Consider the following 13,479-nt stretch of genomic DNA (forward strand, 5'->3'; position numbering starts at 1 on the left):
ATTCTCCTGCCTCAGCCTCCCAAGTAGCTGGGATTACAGGCGCTCACCACCACACCCAGCTAATTTTTTATATTTTTGGTAGAGACGGGGTTTCACCATGTTGGCCAGACTGGTCTCAAACTTCTGACCTCAGGTGATCCGCCCACCTCCCAAAGTGCTAGGACTACAGGCATAAGCCACGGCACCTGGCCCAGGTGTTTCTTAATAATGTTAAAGAGGGATCACCTAACTACTATAAAAACATTTATAAAATTGTGAATTTAGAGTTTGGCAATTCATTTTTTTTTTTTTTAAAGAAAACTGCAGAACAAGTAGACGTTTCTCTTTTTAATCCTCCAATTAAGTTGTGAAATATACCAGGATAGAAATAAAACAACAGTGCATTGCAGCAAGGTTTGATCATTAACTTACAAATTCAAATGTCTAGATGAAGATGAAATTTCTTAATCCAAATCCAACTGATAAAAAATGAATGTCAATGATGGCATTTGAGATTTAATACTCAAAAAAAGTCAAGGCCAAGAATCATTCTTTAGGCCAGGTGCAGTGGCTCACGCCTGTAATCCTAGCACTTTGGGAGGTGCCAAGACAGGTGGATGGGTTTGAGCTCAGGAGTTCTGAGACCAGCCTGGACAATATGGCAAAACTCTGTTTCTACAAAAAATACAAAAATTAGCCAGGCGTGGCACCTGTAGTCCTAGTTACTCAGGAGGCTGAGGTGGGAGGATCACCTGACCCTGGGAAATCGAGGTTGCAGTGAGCTGTGATTGTGCCACTGCACTCCAGCCTGGATGACAGAGTGAGACCCTGTCTCAAAAAAAATAGTAATAATAATCATTCTTTAGACAAAACTCTTGTAAAGTGATTCAAAATAAAGGATGAGAATGGGGTAGAAGGAAGGTTGGGCTGCAGAGACATATCTTTTAGGTAATACCTTTTTGTACAGATCTGACTTTTGAAATAACATGTTTTAAATAAACATAAAATTGGTTTTACTTCTGGTCATGGCTGAGTAAGCTTCCACTGAACTAACCTTCCACACACAATTATAAATTCGGAGTGAAATATTAAAAATTACCACCTGAATGTATTGGAAAGTGAACAAAAACAGGTAGATATTAAAGGGAGTAGGGGAATGACAATTTCTAGTTTTACAGCATTTATCCTGAGGGCAAGTTATATTTGGGACTCTCAGAGCATTTAGAAAATGGATAGAAACCTGCAAAGGAAAACTAGAGAACAGAATTCGGAGCAATCACATTGTAAACTGTGGAGAGATCCAATGTGAGGCAACACAAATTCTGTTCAAATTGCTGACTGACCTCTGAACACTGAATGCACAGGGCAGACTCCAAGCAGCTAAGGGTAAAAGAATTGAACTTATATTTGAGCTGGCACCCATGACAGGCTGTTTGGGTACAGCAAAGTTAAACTATCTGCTTAAAAAAATAAATATACTGAATAAGGATGGGGAGGAAAATCCTGATATAGTTTGCATGTTTGTCCCCTTCAAGTCTCATGTTGAAATGTGATCCCCAATGTTGGAGGTGGGGCCTGCTGAGAGGTATTAGATCATGGGGCAGACACCTCATGAATGGCTTAGTACTACCCCCTTAATCATCAGTGAGTTCTCCTCCAGTTTTCATACACGATCTGGTTGTTTAAGAGTCTGGGACTTCCCTCTTTTCTCTCTTCCTCTCTTGCCATGTGATAAGCCAGCTCCCCCTTTGCCTTCTGCCATGATTAGAGACTTCCTAACTTCTCACCAGGAGTAGATGCTAGTTTCTGGTATATGCTGCAGAATCATAAGCCAAAATAAACCTCTTTTCTTTATAAATTACCCAGTCTCAGGTATTTAATTGTGGCAATCCAAACAGACTGACACAAATCCAAAACTGAATACGAAAATAAATGAGTGAAATGAACTATATTCTAAATGAATAACCTAAAGAACTAATCAAAGTTAACTTAAAAAAAATTATTGCCAGATGCAGTGGCTCACACCTGTAATCCCAGGCATTCCAAGCCAGCCTGGGCAACATGGTGAAAACCCATCTCTACAAAGAAATACAAAAATTAGCTGGGAGTGGTGGCACCCACCTGTGGTCCTAGCTGCTAGAAAGGCTGAGGTGGGGGGATCATCTGAGACTGGGAAGATCAAGGCTACAGTGAGCCATAATCACGCCAATGCACTCCAGCCTGGGTGACAGAGCAAGACTCTGTTAAAAAAATTTTTTTAGAGATGGGGTCTTGCTCTGGATGGGGTCTTGCTCTGTCACCCAGGCTGGAGTGTAGTCGTGCTATCATATACCTCACTGCAGCCTCAAACTCCTGGGCTCAAGCAATCCTTTCATCTCAGCCTCCCAAGTAGTTAGGACTACAAGTGCTCACCACACCTGGCTAATATATATACACACACGCTTTTGTAGAGACAGGGCTCTCACTATGTTGCCCAGGATGGTCTTGAACTCCTGGCCTCAAATGATCCTCCTGTCTTGGCTTTTTTTTTTTTTTTTGAAACAGGGTCTCACTCTGTCACCCAGACTAGAGTGCAGCGGACCATCTTGGCTCACCGCAACCTCTGGCTCACAGGCTCAAGTGATTCTCCTGCCTCTGCCTCCTGAATAGCTGGGATTACAGGTGTGTGCCACCACGCCCGTCTCCACTAATTTTTGTATTTTTAGTAGAGATGGGGTTTCACTATGCTGGCCATGCTAGTCTCAAACTCCTGACCTCAAACGATCCACCCACCGTGGCCTCCCAAAGTGCTGGGATTACAGATGTGAGCCACTGCACCCAGCCCTGTTTTGGCCTTTAAAAGTGTTAGGATTACAGCCACGCACCAACATACCCAGCCTCAAAGTTAACTTCTAAACTCAGAATTTTCTTTAGATTATCAGGCTAAAGACAAAAAGCAAAAAACAAAAAAGATAAATAACAAGCTCCAATTAGATTTTCTTCACAGTGGTATGGGTTAATCACTTTATGTGCTTTCTAGGATTAAGTAAGCATATTATGGAGTTATATTTCTTCCCTGGAGAAAGAAGTTAAAAATACAGAAAGGAGGAGGAACAGAATGAACCCTAAGGTAATAGACTCGGTATTATTGGGGGTGTCAATATGAACTAGGTATGTTTGCTTATGTAAGAGGATTATAGTTTTTAATCTATCCAGCCATCTATACAGATATAGATATGGGCAGATATAAAATTATGTGAGATGCACACATGCACCCCCCAAAAACCATGTATTTATTAAAGTACATCCATCCACAAGGAAATTTAAAAAAAAAATACATCCACAACCAAACATGTATTTCTCGTTTTATTTTGTTTTTTTGAGACAGAGTCTCGCTCTGTCGCCCAGGCTGGAGTGCAGTGGCACAATCTCAGCTCACTGCAAGCTCTGCCTCCTGGGTTCACAACATTCTCCTGCCTCAGCCTCCCGAGTAGCTGGGACTACAGGCGCCCACCACCACGCCCAGGTAACTAAACATGTATTTCTTAGCTCTGTCTGATGAGAAAGTCTAGAAGCAATGACACCCAGGAGTAATGAGCATATCTAGCATAAAGACTGTATAGTTTCTGGCTGGGTACAGTGGCTCATGCCTGGAATCCCAGCACTTTGGGAGGCTGAGGTGGGCGCAACACATGAGGTCAGGAGTTTGAGACCAGCCTGGCCAACATGGTGAAACCCCATTTCTATTAAAAATACAAAAATTAGCCAGGCGTGGTGGCAAGCGTCTGTAATCCCAGCTACTTGGGAGGCTGTGGCAGGAGAATCGTTTGAACACAGGAGGCAGAGATTGCAGTGAGCCGAGATCGCGCCACTGTACTCCAGCCAGGGCGACACAGAGAAACTGTCTCAAAAAAAAAAAAAAAAAAAAAAAAAAGATTGTAGTTTATAAATACCATTCTCTACTAAAAAAATTACAAGGGCTCCTTTGAGAAATTGATTGATTCAGGACTGAATCAAGGGAGGTATAAGAAGGGTCTGAAACACCTTGTGCCAGAAAACAAGGAAGTGCTCAATGAATGATAGGAACATATTCAAAGGACAAAGGACACAGCTGGATGTGGATCCCACTGAAACAATTTGAGCATCAAAATAATGATAACCCAAATGAGGTAACAATGCACTGAATATATTAGCAATCCATGAATCCATACTGATATAAACACAAACAAATAACAAACTGGATCCAAGAGAAAGCTCTTCTTTATGGTGGAACTCCAACTAATAAAATGTGGAAGTAACAGCAAATTTAGAAAATCATAATCATATTGCAACTGCAATAGTAATAACTGTTTCAGGAAAGAATCAAACTAGTGAGTCAAAGTTTTATGAGAAACAAGATATTTAAAATGCCATGGCTAGGCACAGTTGCTCATGCCTGTAATTCCAGTGCTTTTGGAGGCCAAGGTAGGAGGACCACTTGAGGCCAGGAGTTCAAGACAGCCTAGGCAACATAATGAGACCTTCATTTCTACAAAAAATTTAAAAATTAGCCAGGCATGGTGGGGCATGCCTGTAATCCCAGCTACTCAGGAGACAGAGGTGGGAGGATTGCTTGAGTGCAGGAGTTCAAGGGTGCAGTGAGCTTTCACTGGCCACTGCACTTCAGACTGGGTGACAGAGCAAGACTCTGTCAAAAAAATAAATAAATAAAATAGAATAAAATAATAAAATAAATACAATGTCTCAAAGTATTTTACCATAGGACATTATTTAAACAAAGGGAAAAAATAGTAACATGACAATGAAAAAATCTGGCAGATACTCCTCAGACCTAATGACGAAAGCTGACATCATCAGTAATAGGACAAATAGACATCTTATGCCTATACAGTTAGAAGGATACTACTTCTACGATACTCTGACCCAAATCCGTAAGTTAAATTTAATTATGAGGCACATTCTACAAAGTAACTGGCCTATAGTCTTCAAAACTGTCAATGTTGTGAAAGACAAAGTCTGAAAAATTGTTGCGGATTAAATACATCCAAAGAGACTTGACAAATAAATGTAATCTGTGATACTGGCTGGAACTGAATCAAGAAGAAAAATATTTTCTCCCTTTACTATAAAGGATATAAATGAAAAAATATTAATAACTAGAACAGGGTCTCTGGATTACATAATAGTATGAGACAATGCTCGTATCTTCACTTTGATTACTGTACTGTGGTGTTTTCTATCTATCTATCTATCTATCTATCTATCTATCTATCTATCTATCTAGATATCTATATATAATGTTTTTGTTTTTAGAAAATACTGCAGCCTTTCAGAGGTAAAAAGCATCATGTCTATAACTTATCTTTAATGGTTCAGAAAAAAACAGAGAGAAAAAAGGTCAGGTATGGTGGCTCACACCTGTAATCCCAGTGCTTTGGGAGGCCAAGGCAGGAGGATCACTTGAGGCCAAGAGCTCGAGGTCAGCCTGAGCAACATAGCAAGACCTTGTCTCTAAAAAATAAATAAATAAATAAATAAAACAAATTAGCCAGGTGTGATGGCACATGCCTGTAGCCCTAGCTACTAGGCTGGAATGGGAGAATTGCTTGAGTCCAGGAGTTTGAGGCTGCAGTGAAGTATGATTGTGTCACCGGCACTCCAACCTGGGTGACACAGCAAGGCTCTGTCTCAAAAAAATCAAAAATAGGATGGGCGCGGTGGCTCACACCTGTAATCCCAACACTTTGGGAGGCTGAAGCAGGCGGATCATCTGAGGTCAGGAGTTCAAGACCAGCCTGATCAACACGGTGAAACCCTGTCTCTACAAAAATACAAAAAAAAGTAGCCAGGCATGATGGCAGCTGCCTGTACTCCCAGCTACTCAGGAGGCTGAGGCAGGAGAATCACTTGAACCTGGGAGGCTGAGGTTGCAGTGAGCCGAAATCATGCCATTGCACTCCAGCCTGGGCAACAGAGCGAGACTCTTATCTCAAAAAATAAAAAATAAAAAATAGGCTAGGTGCAGTGGCTCATGCCTGTAATCCCAGCACTTTGGGAGGTTGAGGCAGGTGGATCACACAAGGTCAGGAATTCAAAACCAGCCTGGCCAACATGGTGAAACCCCAGCTCTACTAAAACTACAAAAATTAGCTGGACATAGTGGTGTGTGTCTATAATCCCAGCTACTGGGGAGGCTGAAGCAGGAGGATTGCTTGAACTTGGGAAGCGGAGGTTGCAGTGAGCCAAGATCACACCACTAACACACCAGCCTGGGCGACAGAGCAAGACTCCGTCTCAAAAATAATCAAATTAATTAATTTATTTATTTATTTTTAAAGAAAAAGAAAGAAAATGAGGGGCCAAACAGGGCCAAAGTCTCTCCGTGAGAGACTAAAACATCCAATGTACTCTACAGAGTGTTTTTATTTTTCCTCCAGGAAATGGAACAATGAGCTTGACAATATTAAAACAGATGACAATTAGGCAGAAACAAACAAACCAGGGAGAAAATAATCAGAAAGGCAGCATCCAATTTACAAATGGAGTACATGTACAAAGTTTGTAAATCCTCCAAGAGAAATAATATTATAAATGATGGCTAACTTGCCAGGCAAACCTTTAAAAAAAAATCCTAAATTACAATATTATGTACTATGCAAAGAACTTGGGCCTCATATCTTGTAGCATACCTGAATCAAAGTCCTTTTCCTCTGCCCACAAAAAGTACTCAACAATCTCTCTCATGGGACTACATGCATGTGCCACCACACCTGGCTAATTTTTATTTTTGTTTTGTTTTTTGAGACAGTCTCGTTCTGCGCCCAGGCTGGAGTACAGAGGCATGATTTTTTTTACAGTCTCCACCTCCCGGGTTTAAGTGATTCTTCTGCCTCAGCCTCCCGAGTAGCTGGGATTACAGGTGTGTGCCATCATGCCCAGCTAATTTTTGTATTTTTAGTAGAGATGGGGTTTTATCTTGGACTCCTGGCCTCAGGTGTTCTGTCCGCCTCGGCCTCCCAAAGTGCTGGGATTACAGGTGGGAGCCATCACGCTCAGCCTAATTTTTGTATTTTTGTAGACACGGGGTACTACTCTTTAAGTCACAGCTTATTTGTCTCATTTCCTGGGAAGCATTTTCTGTCTAGGTTTAAAGCTCTACATGTGAGATTGCTCTAATGACCTAGGCAAAACCTCTTTTCTAGCTCTATATTGATTATTTCCAGGCCTGTTCTCTCTACTGCCCTGTGAGCTCCTTGAGGACAGTGATTGTTTATTTCTATTTCCAGCATAATGCCTGGAACATTGTAGGCACTCAACAAATGTTTGTACCCACATTAAACTTTAAGGAAAGGTAATTTCATTATTTCTATACATCTCATGTCCCTCATAAAGAACATCAGTTGTCATCCCACATAGAGAAACTCTCCTAAATGACTAAATCTGTTTGTCTCTTCATTAAATAAATAGCCCTGCACTGTAATGGTTTGAATATTTCTATTACTAGTTTTTGTATTTTATACTTTTATATTTAATCCATTTGGCCTGCTACAACAAAATACCTCAGACTGGGTAATTTATAAACAGCATAAAGTCACTTTATGGTCTATGAGTAAAAAGTAGAACCAATAGTAACAATACATGCCTAACAATTTTATAGCATTTACTATGTGCCAAGCACTGTGTCCTCAATTAACAGCAAGCATATGACAGAATCCAGGTAGTCAGACTGCAGAGTCCATGTTCTTAACTATTAATGCTTTTCAAAGGAAGGAAAACACAGACTTAAATTTTTCCACACCTTCAACTCCTAGCATTTAAACCAAAGGAAAGACTACAAGAAATCTAAAACATTGTGTGTGAGCTTCTCTGAAATGAATATGAGATTGCACATGTACAGAAAAGAGTTAACACAGCAGGCCTAAGAATGCTATCTTTAGAAATGCCTGCTTGCAAGGTTACCCCCTGAATGGCACCTACGCCGCTGGATTTTGGAAGGGTTCCTACCACTCACTGATGAGCTTCTCTAATGGACAATATTTCACATGTGTCGTCACAACTTGTTGCTGGAGGAATTAAGTGCACCCTGTATGATTCCACTGGGAAAGGACCCTCGGAGCTTGCTTCTGGTTTCCTGCATGCACCTTTCCCCTTTGTTGATTTTTCTATATTTTCTTTTTTTTAAGACAAGAGTCTTGCTCCATGCCCAGGCTGAAGTGCAGTGGGGGCGATCTTGGCTCACTGCAACCTCCGCCTCCCGGGTTCAGGCCATTCTCCTGCCTCAGCCTCCCGAGTAGCTGGGACTACAGGTGCCCACCACCACGCCCAGCTTATTTTTTGTATTTTTAGTAGAGACAGGGTTTCACCGTGCTAGCCAGGAAGGTCTCAATCTCCTGACCTCATGATCCGCCCACCTCGGCCTCCCAAAGTGCTGGGATTACAGGCATGAGCCACTGAGCCAGGCTGTATCCTTTCTTATAATAAACCATAGTTTTGTGTATGACTACATGATGAGTCCTATGAATCCTCCTGCACATCACCACACCTGTGGATGGATCTAGGGGACCCCAACACAGTATGAATTGCTGCCTTTTTCCTTTCTTTTTTCTTTTTTAAGAGATAGGGCTTAGCTATGTTACGCTGGTCTCTAACTCCTGGCCTGAAGCAATCCACCTGCCTCAGCCTCCGAAGTAGCTGAGATTATAGGCATGAGTCACCACACCTGGCTCTCTACTTACTATTTTAGACAAAGAAAAAAAATTCAGCTAATCCATTCTTTCCATTTCAGTTCATAAAGTTCATCTCTTACCCATTTACACAGATATATTGGTCACATTATAACCCAACACCAGAAGAGTTGAAAAAATGAGAAAAAAATTTCATATTCTTTTTTACCTCAATCCTTTAATCAACTGCCTGTTTTTCCTTCTGCAGCTAGTGAGCCTTATCTCTCCAGTTCCCAGGCATTGTGAAAACTCTTTCTCTAGCTGTGCAGCTGCAACGTCACTAGACAGATAATCTCAAGTCGTAAAACATATTGTTCCTTAAAAAGTAAGAAATGATGTAATGCATGTCTTAACTGAATAACTGTCCTTGTTTCTTGCTTCTGTAATATGCATTCCCCTGCACAGATCTCCCCCCGCCCCATGAAATGCTTAAAAGATAGCTTGACTCTTTGTTCGAGGCTCAGTCCTTTGGATGTTAATCCAACTGGGCCAATGCACCTAAATAATTAAATAATTCCTCCTCAGCCCCTCAGTCTCTCTGATTCCTTAATTATCCTGCTGCACCATCTCTACTAAAAATGCAAAAAATTAGCCGGGTGTGGTGGCACATACTGTAGTCCCAGCTACTCAGGAAGCTGAGGCAGGAGAATACTTTGAACCCAGGAGGCGGAGGTTGCAGTGGGCCGAGATTGCACCACTGCACTCAGCCTGGGCAACAGAGCAAGACTGTCAAAAAAAAAAAAAAGGATTTTTTGAGAAACAACTTACTTCACAGTAGCTCTTGGAAAACACAGTCTTTGTCTTAGAAACACAGACGTTCATTTTTCAAGTGGCACACCTAAGTAAGTACATATGGTTTTGCTCTAAGAAGTAGTACTGTCAATCTTGCTAACTGAATTTCATATTATGCAAACAGTGGATTCCAGCTTGTTAAACCAACCATTAATCACAAACTTTGTTTCAATAGGGAAGGAAGAGAATCAGTATAAAAGGGGAAACAGGCTGGGCGCAGTGGCTCATGCCTGTAATCTTAATACTGCGTGCGGCTAAGGGGAGAGGATTGCTTGAGGCCAGAAGTACAAAACCAGCCTGGTCAACAAAGTGAGACCCCATCTCTACAAAAGGAAAAAAAAAAAAATTAGCCGGGCATAGTGGATCATGTGTGTAGTCCCAGCTACTCAGGAGCTGAGGAAGAAGATCAATCATTTAGGCCCCTGAATTTGGGACTGCCATTATCATCCCACTGTATTCCAGCCTAGGCAACACCTGCCTTGGAACGGAACGGAACGGAACGGAATGGAACGGAACGGAACAGGACAGAACAGAACAGAACAGAACAGAATAGAATAAAATACTAGACTAGACTAGAATAAAATAGAGGAACCAAGAACACTCGCTTAAATTATTGGTAATTTGGCTATAAGCACTGCAAATACATGGAAATAATATGGTCCTAGAAACACAATTGTTTTTGTAGGTTAATACATGTTTGATGAAATGATATAATATGTAATTTAACATCTAAACAAACCAAATGTGTATTTATTAAACTGCACTTTTAAAAATAGCCAATACACAGAAACTCAAAAGACACACACAAATTTAAAAGACACAGAAAAGCTGAGCAACAAAATAAGCAGTGAGGGTAACAATGTAACTCACAGACTAAAACAAATATCCATGAGTCTATAGTATAGATAACTATAAATAGAACAGATGGGAAAGCTCTGCCTTACAGCAGAATTTCAATTAATGAAAGTAGAAGGCTGGGGGCGGTGGCTCACACCTGTAATCCCAGCAATTTGGGAGGCCAAGGTGGACAGATCACTCAAGTTCAGGAGTTTGAGACCAGCCTGGCCAACATGGTGAAACCCCCATCTCTACTAAAAATACAAAAATTAGCCCGGTGTGGTGGCGCATGCCTATAATCCCAGCTACTCGGGAGGCTGAGGCAGGAGAATCACTTGAACCTGTGAGGCGGGGGTTGCAGTGAGCAGAAATTGCACCATTGCATTCCAGCCTGGGCAACAGTGTGAGACACTGCCTCAAAAAAAAAAGAAAGTAGAAAGAACTGGGCAGACAGAAACCACCACAGTAGCAAACTCCACAATGTTAACCTTCATATAACATGATGGATGTTAAAAAAATAAACAAAAAAATGTAACAATGTATAACGTAGTCTCAATGTAGTTCTAGTCATAGTAAATTTATTCATTACAAAGAAGAACATAATTCTGCAGTGGATAAGCTGAAAGATACCACCTTAACTAAGTGACCAAAGTTAGTATCACCAGTAACAAGCATAACTGACATCATGTACCTCTTGTTGATACATGGACAAGGGTATACCAACTCTACAGTATACTTGTCAAACTGCATAACTTGAATTTAATTATGAGAAAACAAGAGTAAACATCAGACAATTCAGGACATTATATTTTAAAACTGACTAATATTCTTTAAAATTATCAAGGCTGGGTACAATGGCTCATGCCTATAATTCCAGTACTTTGGGAGGCTGAGGTGGACAGATCACTCAAGGTCAGGAGTTTGAGCCCAGCCTGGCCAACATGGTGAATCCCATCTCTACCAAAAAATACAGAAACTAGTCAAGTGTGGTGGTGCACACCTGTAGCCCCAGCTACTCAGGAGGCCGAGGCAGGAAAATCCCTTGAACCTAGGAGGCGGAGGTTACAGTGAGCCGAGATCATGCCACTGCACTCCAACCTGGGAGACAGTGAGACCCTGTCTCAAAAAAAAAAAAAAAAAAAGACCAGCCTGGGCAACACAGTGAGACACCATCTGCCCCATCTGTATAAAAAAAATACGAAAATTAGCCAGGCCAGAATTTAAGAGTAGCCTGAGTAACACAGCGATACCCCATCTCTACGAAAATTTAAAAATTAGGCAGGTGTGGTGGCATGTACCTGTAGTCCCAGCTGCTTGGGAGGCTGAAATGGGAGGATCACTTCAGGCTGAGAGGTCAAGGCTGCAGTGAGCTGTGTTTGCACCACTGCAGTCCAGCTTGAGTGACAGAAGGAGACTTTTCTGTATTCAGCAGGAAATCCTGCTGTATTTCCTGCTTCTCTGTTGAAGCTGTGGATAAAATCCTGTTCTTAGAAGAGCAAGGAGGCATAACAATTTAATGTAATGTGTAATCCTGGACTGAATCCTGTGCCCAAAAAAGAATACTACCATACAGTTGAAGAATTTGAATAAGATTTGTAGATTAGTTCACAGAGCTTTTTTTTTTTTTTTTCTTTTTTTGAGTCTTGCTCTGTCACCAGGCTGGAGTGCAGTGGCACGTGATCTTGGTTCACTGCAACCTCCACCTGCTGGGTTCGATTCCTGTCTCAGCATCCCAAGTAGCTGGAACTACAGGCGCGTACCACCACGCCTGGCTAATTTTTTTTTTTTTTTGTATTTTAGTAGAGACGGGGTTTCACCACGTTGGCCAGGATGATCTTGATCTCCTGACCTCGTGATCTGCCTGTCCCAGCCTCCCAAAGTGCTGGGATTACAGGCATGAGTCACTGCGACTGGCCTTATTTTTATTTTTTTATTTTTTTTGAAATGCAGTCTCATTTTGTCACCCAGGCTGAAGCGCAATGGCACTCACTGCAACCTCTGCCTCCCCGGGTTCAAGCGATTCTCCTGCCTCAGCCTCCCAAGTAGCTGGGATCACAAGTACCCACTGCCACCATGCCCAGCTAATTTCTGGGGTTTTTGTTTGTTTTTTTTTCTTCACTCTGTTGTCAGGCTGGAGTGCAGTGGCGTGATCTTGGCTCACTGCAACCTCTGCCTCCCGGGTTCAAGCGATTCTCCTGCCTCAGCCTCCTGAGTGGCTGGGATTACAGGCACATGCCACCACGCCTGGCTAATTTTTGTATTTTTAGTAGAGATGGGGTTTCACCATGTTGGCCAGGCTGGTCTCAATCTCCTGACCGTGTGATCTGCCCACCTCAGCCTCCCAAAGTACTGGGATTTTAAGTGTGAGCCACTGTGCCCATCCAACAGTCCTGTTTCAATGCTAATCTCCTTTTTCTTTTTCATGTCATAAGTTTATTGACAAACATATCTAGTATGCCATGTGAGTTAGAGTTTGATCCATTTCCAGGGGGCTACATCTCTTAAAATGCTCTTCGTATCTGTTAAATGGATGAACTGAAACATCCTTATGATTTAAGCAATTAGTGTCTTACTAGAAGAAGGGTGTAGCAAATGCTGATCCAAAGTACAACCACATCTTAGCTAGTAACGCCCACTTGGTTTCCACTGAAAATGGCAAATTCTTCCCAGGACCCTCCTCATAGTGGCTCCTACGGACCACAGAGGTTGTGAACCTCCGGATGCTCTGGCCCAACATAGCGCTGCTGGAAGCTCTGAGAAAGGCGCAGAGACCGAAGACGGATGAAATGGCAGCACCTCACCAAGACCTTGTTTTCACGACCTCATCCCCCTGTGCTCAAGGACCGAAAGGAAAGATGGGAAATCTCAATGTTAATTTCCTGATTTTGATAACTGATATTGTTGAGATATAAGATGTTAATTGAGAAAGCTGAAGTATAAATTCTCTGTCCTATTTTCAGAACTTTTTGTTTAAGTATGACACTATTTCAAAATGAAAACTTAAAAATAAGAACAAGATACAGAAAAGCCTACTGAAAAGTCAGTTTTTCTTATCTTCCTACTACCCAGTTATCCTTCCCAGAGGCATCTACTGTTCCAGTCATAAAAACCACATATTTTAAAGTAATTTTGAACGATTACTTAAACTTTTTTTTTTTTTTTTTGAGAC

At 41.6% G+C, this 13,479-nt stretch overlaps 1 protein-coding gene and 1 pseudogene across 4 annotated transcripts in view; both read right to left on the bottom strand.

Moving 5' to 3' along the window:
- The window catches only part of FBXL20 (F-box and leucine rich repeat protein 20), a 154,704-nt gene that overhangs the window by 73,141 nt on the left and 68,084 nt on the right, over positions 1 to 13,479 (bottom strand). The gene's annotated exons all lie outside the window — the stretch shown is intronic.
- On the bottom strand, positions 12,883 to 13,153 carry LOC112610291 (annotated as a pseudogene). The gene has a single exon (XR_003116303.1). The product of XR_003116303.1 is annotated as a cytochrome c oxidase subunit 7C, mitochondrial pseudogene (transcript).

Source organism: Theropithecus gelada, chromosome 16 (genome assembly GCF_003255815.1).
Source record: "Theropithecus gelada isolate Dixy chromosome 16, Tgel_1.0, whole genome shotgun sequence".
Lineage (NCBI taxonomy): Eukaryota > Metazoa > Chordata > Mammalia > Primates > Cercopithecidae > Theropithecus > Theropithecus gelada.